The 6,407-nt window shown below is 37.0% G+C and overlaps 1 long non-coding RNA gene across 1 annotated transcript; it reads left to right on the forward strand.

Annotated features, from left to right (window-relative positions):
• Nucleotides 1-323: 323 nt before the first annotated feature.
• On the forward strand, nt 324-3,440 carry LOC135407234 (uncharacterized). The gene is made up of 3 exons (XR_010426775.1): nt 324-468; nt 1,172-1,282; nt 3,267-3,440. It is a non-coding gene; the product is annotated as an uncharacterized LOC135407234 (long non-coding RNA).
• The last annotated feature ends 2,967 nt before the right edge of the window (nt 3,441-6,407 follow it).

The raw sequence follows: 6,407 nt of genomic DNA on the forward strand, positions 1-6,407 counted from the left end.
CTGAAAAAAACTGTCATAACATTTAGCTTCAGGATTCCAAGGAGGAAATAGACAACCAGAAGAAAATCTGAGAGAAAACATAACATTTACTTGTTCTTCCCAACACTTTATACTTTTATAAAATTTAAGAATTTTCTTTCCTTTTGTTTACTAATTCCTTTCTTTTAATGAAAGGATCAACAAAGCTCATTGGAAATTGTGCTTTAAGAGATTTTTTGATTTCTATATAAAAATCAATAATGAAAAAATATTTACTCATATTACACATCTGACTTTAAAGACAAATCACTGCTGAATTCTGTACCTCAAAACTTTTTCAGACTTCTCTGGATGCTTTGTTTGTCTGGGAGTTCAACAGGATTTTCTCCTTGACCCTCATGCATTAGGAAATCATTCACACTTATAATCATGACCTGAAGTCACTCCCCATCAGTAAGTGCAAGAAATGAGAACCAGAAAGTTGGAAAGGTAATTTCTTTTCTCTCAAGCACCCTCACAAGAAGCAGAGTATTCCACATACTTGTTTTCTTTGTGGGGACCCATGTCTCAGTGCAAACCACACCATACCCAGACTGTGTTCATGTATCGAAACAATATCGTAACAACAACTTAGTTCAGACTGAACAGACAAAGTGAGAGTGAGAGGAAGGGTAGAGAGAAGATCTAAAGGTGGGAGCGGGGCTTTATGGTTTTTTTCACATACCCCAGGCTCAATTAACACATCTTGAGGAATCTTATGACACTACCAACAAGAATTAATGCAGAAGTTACACGTTTTACCTTTTATCTCGATTGCGTTGCACGAGTCTGGCAAAGTTGAAAAGCTGCTAATTTAGTAGTCAGCAGTGTCAAATAAAATTTCTAAACTGTATGTCTATAAAAGAACATCTTTGCAATAAGGCATAGCAAATATGCTTGCAAAACAGTTCAGTCAGCAAACCTGTTTTAGGTTTTGAAATATTTGGCAATGACATTTATTAGAACAAAACTATAATATATCAGTGATATAAAGAGCTGTCTCTTCATCACTGGCGCTTTATTATAGGCACTAATTTTGTGCAAAATCCTTTAGATTCTTTACAAAACACCTGCTGAACTTAAAGAAATATGGTTACTGCTTGTGCTGAGACAGATGTAGCTTAATCACATAATACTGAATTTGACTTTTCAGTGCCTCACAATAAATGAACTGAGCATGCCAGTGCAGGAGATTTAAATCTTGTTCCAATTTGAGTATCATGTTCGCTGACTGGAGGGCCTGAGCTACAGCCAGCTTCCCCAGGTGTCCAACATTATATGTAGCACTTCTGTTTAAGCCACTGTATCTCTAGTTTAATTAAAAAAAGGAAAAAAAAATAACGCAAGCAATATACTGAATGTTGAATTTCTTTGCAGATTATTTTCCTTTTTCGTTTCTGTTACTTCCTTGTCTCTTTCAATCTAGCCAGGTATTGAGCTTTCCTCTAGCTGTATTGTTTCCTTTAGGCACTCTGTCAGCATATTTTTGTTTTTCTGGGATTTTTGAAACATCCGTGTTTAAAAGGGATTTTGCTCTGCAGGCAGATATGACAAACACCTTGAGCTGAGAATGGAATAAGACAAGCCATTTTCTTACTATGTCATCAGCTGCACATGGTTAGTTTCATATATTGACTGATTTCTGTTGGTAGAATCAGTCAATTGCTATGAATTTCAGTCACCAGGTAGTGCCAGATTGAGATCCAAACTTGTTTAGTCTCTTTTAACTCTCTGTCATATTTATGGATAATGGAGATTCTGGGAATATGTGCACATATGCTTTTGAGTGCAACAGTTTCGTGTGTTGTGACTGCATATGCTTGTAAAAGAGCATGTAATAATCTAACTATATAATCATAGAATCATAGAATGGTTTGGGTTAGAAGGCACCTTAAAGATCATCTACTTCTGACCCCCAAAGTCTGCACATAATTTAGAGAAGTACATAATACAGCATATAGCACACACATTTAAATGCACAAATATCCATAAACATATTTATAGAATATGTATGTTACATTTTACTGTGAATATATTTTTGTCTCCCTCTATTGACTCTTATTTACACTGTAATGTTAAATAATAGTACTTTAATTTTACTTCTTCAGATAAGCTGTGTGCTTCATAAAAAAACATAAAACAATGAAAGCTCATGAATATTTATATCAATGGCTACATAGCATTATAGTCATAATCTCTGGAACTGGTTCTCACCGGTTCAGAATTAATTATCAAGTTCAGTTTTAATTGCATTCTTCTAAATTATAACGAAAGGGGAAAAAAAAAAGGAAAAGCCACCCATAATGAATTAGCTCACAAGCACTCTGCTGGGCCTGGTATCCGAGACTGCTTTCTGCAAGCCCATTCTTCATCTGTAATGATGAGCTAAGGACATGTGATTCAGGGGCCCCTCTTGAAATCAACTTGCTTAAATGTTAATGCCTCTCCCACTTTAAAGATAAAATAAAAATCCTATTTCTAGTTACTGCAGAAGACATGTTGAACTGAATATTCCTTAAAATAGCCTCTTTTTTTTTTCCTCTTTAGATGGTTTTGATGTATGATTGCATTCTACCTACATACTAAATATATTTCAGTAGTGTTGGCTCAAAAAATCTGGGGAAAAAGCATCTTTCTGGGCAGAATCAGCTTGAGCTCTGTCCATTACTAGCCTTCTGCATTAAACTCCAAAGGATCTATTTGACTTTCTTTAAATCTAATCCATAGGGAAACAGTGAGCAAAAATTTCTACCAAATACTTTGGTATAAAAGAAAAAATATACAGACTTGAATGATTTTTAAGGGGATTTCCAGACAGTGGGAATCTGAAACATGGTTTCTCCCAGCTTCTGGCCACCCCCCTAGTATATAATTTTTCTCATAAACCTGGGAGCCACGTGTCCTCAGCACTCCCTTTTCTTTCCCTCTCCCCGTCCAAACACAACCACAACTAGGGTCACTGATTACCCCATCCTCAAACAAGACTACTAAGCAGCACAGAGCAATATCACACACCTAATCAGCTGAATTTCCACCCTGTACTTTATCTTTGTATCTCTCTCCTGTCCAGAGAAGGTGTACAGAGTCCTTCTTCCCTTAATTTATCAGCTCCAGTGTGCACACATGTAAAAACCACTAAAAATCAAATGCTTTTTTAGTTCTTCCTGGTTCAGTCATCCAAAGATCCTATGGCCTGTTTCCCAGCTGTGTAATCACAGAAAGTTTGCTACTCTCATCATTTCTTGCAGATGAAGGTCCTGACAGCACCTCAAGCTATTACCCTGTTCAGGCCGAGTGTGAAATGGAAGATTCAAGATTCATACTCCCTGTGTATAGTTGCTGATCTGTATCCAAAAGTCTTGCAAATGATCTGAGCTCAAGTCCACTTTTTAAAGAAGAAAGGAAAAAAAAAAAAAAAAAAGGAGGAAAGGAACAAAATAGTATCAAATAAAAGCAGAGAAAATTCTGAATCTTTCCTCTCAAGTGCTTATTTACTTTCTAAAATCAAATCGTACTCAAGAGGAGTTACAGTCCCTCCTGACTGAATACAGGGAAATTATATCATTTAAGCATCAGCAACTGTTTTTTGGAGATAAATCTGGAGATTTCTTCTCAGAGTGTTCATAAGACATTTCACTCACTCAGCTGCTCACTAGGCAGACAGTGTAACCAGGTGCCTAATTCTAAGCATATGAGCTACACACTGATTTGATCAGGACTGTTCTGGCATGTGGGATACCTGTTCAACCCCTGCATGGAAAAAGGATGTAAATTGTAAACAGTCGAGAAAGCACTAGTCAGTTTTTAATTTTAAGACAATTGGAAGGAAACTGAACATGAGATTATATATTGCAATCCAGACCTTCATAGGAGTACCCAAAATAACACTGCTGCTGAAAGCAGTATCACCCAGAATTTGCTAGAGAAACGGAAGGACAGAAGCAAACCAAAGAAATAACTGAGTTGTTGGCAAATTCCACTGATCAGAAAAAGAAACTAGAGAAAAGCCCCAAACCATCCATCTAAATGCCTCAACTAAGTACCATGAGAGAGAGCCAAAAGACCTGTTATCCTGGAAGTAGTCTGGTAAAAGAGAGTTAGAAATAGCATCAATATCTACTTGATACTCCAGTCTAATGATCTGAAGAAAAAGGGGCTATGAGTCTTACTTACTCCCACCAAGAAGCACAGCAATACTTGTTTCAAACTATCCTTTAACATATTCTCTTTTCCTCACTAGAATAATTCTATTTTCCCCTCTAATTTTAGATTACTCAAGCTGCTTATATTTGTTGGATTTACTGGCTGTTATTACAATGTAAGGTGCCCTTCAGAGAAATATAGAGGTATTCTTTACTCTCCTGCAGAAGCACTTGTTGCTCTTGGAGTCTAATATGAACTTTTCTAACTGCTTGAAATTCCCAGGCACTGACACAGTAAAAAGAACAGTCATAAAAAATGGAAGAATGGGAAAAGAAAGTGTTCAAGAAAGAGTGAAAGAAAAGTCCAGACTAAAACTATATGTGAAGTTGGGTACAGGTAAGCTGTGTCCCAGAAAGAATCAATAAAGGCAATCATGTACAATCAACACTTATGTGGATTTAAGTCATGTGACTCTAAAGCTTAAAATAGAGATGCATTACAGCAGATGGCAGCTTGTGGAGAAAAAGCATAGGTGCAAGAAATGCTGTCCTTTGAGGACATTTCACAGAGGTGTTATTGGCAGGGAGAATATTTTTTTTTCTCTTCTGCAGAAGTAAAAGAGGCAAGTTTCTGAGAAAATCATAGTCCAAGACAGAAGTTGTAAGGGGTTGTATGAGCAAGGAATTTCAGAGATGTTTAAGTGCATTTATATGCAGTATGGCTGAATGAAGAAGGGGAAAAAAAAGGGGTTTGAAGGCCGTCTGTCAAGCAGTTCTCCTTCCTTTCTTTCTCTTTCTTCTTTTTTTCTGCCTTCCTTTCACAGTCAATTTGCTGGAAGTTGGATCTTGAAAAGAAAACTCTGACATCTAGCAGTGTGGCTAACCTGTTAGGGAGCTTTTCAATATTTATATATTGTAACCCCTGATAAGACTGCCTTTTTCTGAATAAAGTCCTACATCTCTCCTTGGGGACCTTTTAGAACATTTTTGTAACTTAAAATCTGCATTTATCTTTACATTTTTGTTCCTATTCAGTAGTCACTTTCTCTCACTTTTTTTCTCTTTTTTTTTAAATCTTGATATTTTATCCCCTCTGTGGAGTTACATCTTCCCAAATAAATTTAGCCTGTTGTTCTCTTACATTTCTAATTTGAAGAAAATAACCAAATAGCTTCATTGGGGGGCGGGGAACCTCAAGGAAGTGGGTGTGACTAGCAGCCACCTCCTCTTGGAGCTAATGAGAGAACAATTAAATGTCCTTTTGCTTAGAAGCAGCTGAAACAATGGGAACCACAAAAGGTCACGCACAAAATAAATCAGAGGTCTGGACTATGTGGGTGGAAAAGTTCACAGTGGTCTGAATCAGAATACAGCAGTGGTGGGGAAGGAGTGAGACTGAATTCGTCTGCAGCTGTGCAGAGAAGGGGTGGGAATAAAAGGTTGAAGGGGCAGAAGCAGAAATAGCTGTAATAGAAAAGGGCCAGACAGCTAGAAAAGGCCTGGATAAATTGCTGAGGAAAAAAAAAAAAAAGGACACAAAGGCAGAAGAGAGGGAGAAAGAATGCAACCATGCCCTGGCTAAAGAGAAGAACTATCAACGGGGGTTTTCTGTGTCTCAAGTCCTTCTGTGTTCAGAAGTAAAGCTTGTGCATATGTTCAAATCAATGAACAGAAAAAAATTAACATCTTATTTCCTGTTCTCTTTGGAGTTAAAAAAGATTTAGACCCATTCTCTTTCTTTCCTTGTGATCTTTTTCACTGAGAGAAATTATGATCTTCATGTCTTTGTAGAGGATAGATATATGGGCTTCTGTCTATAGTGTGGTTCAGTATTTTGCAGAGAGATAGTGTGTGTGGACAGGCTGAGCTCTCATCCCTGAGACAGCTTTGAAGCAAAACCAGGCTTCAGCATTTACGTGGTAAAGTTCTCATCCATGGTAGGCCTTTCTGAGTTTTCCAGTTAGCAATAAACCCTGAAAGATTTAACCCAAACTGTTTTAAAAAACAGATTTTTATTTATTAGAGGTATAAATTGGAGAGAACCTTCTTGGCCACTAAGGGCCTTACTTTTCTTTGTTGTTTTCTTAATCAAATTGATAAAAATCCTCACGACCTGCTAAACATGTTTGTTTGTGTTTGTTTGCTGCACTTGTCTTATTGTGACAGAATTTCCCTGCTTTGATGGTTTGGAACTGTTCAGTCTTGGATCTTGCTAATTTTTCAAGTTTTATCAACAAAACAAATGGA

Source organism: Pseudopipra pipra, chromosome Z (assembly GCF_036250125.1).
Source record: "Pseudopipra pipra isolate bDixPip1 chromosome Z, bDixPip1.hap1, whole genome shotgun sequence".
Taxonomy (NCBI): Eukaryota; Metazoa; Chordata; class Aves; order Passeriformes; family Pipridae; genus Pseudopipra; species Pseudopipra pipra.